Source organism: Dipodomys merriami, unplaced genomic scaffold (genome assembly GCF_024711535.1).
Source record: "Dipodomys merriami isolate MVZ:Mamm:240054 unplaced genomic scaffold, mDipMer1.0.p SCAF_1981, whole genome shotgun sequence".
NCBI lineage: Eukaryota > Metazoa > Chordata > Mammalia > Rodentia > Heteromyidae > Dipodomys > Dipodomys merriami.
In genome coordinates, this window is record NW_027203361.1 from 6,304 (window position 1) to 7,500 (window position 1,197).

The window sequence follows — 1,197 nt, forward strand, 5'->3', positions numbered from 1 at the left end:
GCTGTGCCCGGAAAGGTCTCACCTCCCCGCTGGTTTGCGGCTGCGCCACCCGCCCGTGGGGGGGGGTGGCCGCTCGCTCGCTCGCTCGCCTCTCACCCCGGTGACCCGACCCGATGACCCTCCCCGCTGCTCTTATTGGGCTTCCGGCATGCCCTCCTCACCCGCATCAGCCTTCCGCGATCCTCACCGGTTTGGCCTTGGTGGCCGGCCACCGGCGGACGGTCGAGTTGGGCGTGTGTGGTGTGTTCTCTTGGTGGGGGGGACGGCGCTCGGCTCGTGAGGCTGCTCTCCCGGTGTGGGGGAGGCACGTCGTCGCGGCGGCGGTGGCTTTTGAAGGGTCTTCCCGGATCGGTTTTGCTCACGACGCGAGGGCTCCTGCCAGCGGGACCGCCGGTACGCCACGGGGGCGGTGGCGGTGAGATTCCCGCGTGCGTCCCTCGCTCGGGAGTTGGCCGTCCGGGGGCCCGAAGCCGGCGTGACGTGTCTCCTCCCGCTGGGCGCCGCCTCGCGTGCCTGCGCGATGTCGTCCCGGGTTCCCGCGCCTCCCTCCTGCTCGCCGTGCCAGAGGCTTGCCCGCATCGTCTCCTCCGTCTCGAGCCGTGTGGCTTCGTCCCCCGCCCCGGTCCCGGATCCGGGGCGTTGTGCTCTCCCGGCGTGTCGCCGCCGCGTGCCCGGCGCGACCCCGGTTCCCGTGCCTGGCCCCGTCCGCTCTGTGCCGGCGGTGTCCGCGCGTGAGCGTGCTCGCGTGCGTTGGGTTTGGTGTCGCCCGCCTCCCGGGGTCCCTGCCGCCGCCTCCGGCCGCCGCCGTTGGCCGGTGACTTGTCGCCGACGGGTCGTCGCCGCAGACCCCCGACCCCTTGCCGGCACCGCCGGTCCGCGGTGGCGCGGGTCGTCGTGCGCTCGGCCCCCGCGTCCGTGCGAGCGAGTGAATTCGGGCCGGCTTCTGAGGGAGGCGGAGAAAAACCCCGTGGCCGTGTGGCGTGCGTTGCGTTGTGCGCGTCACCCCCGGCTTTCTGGCCGCTCGGGTGTGTGCCACGCGCGACCCGGCCGGCTGGCCGGCTGGACCGTGGACGTCGGCGCGCCGCCTCCGGGCGGGGAAGGGGCCTGGCTCTCCTCCCCGTCCGTGTGTGCGCGCCGCCGCTCCCGTGCCCGCCGGGCCGGCAGGCGGGGTGTCGGTGATGCGGTGCCCTCGCGCTT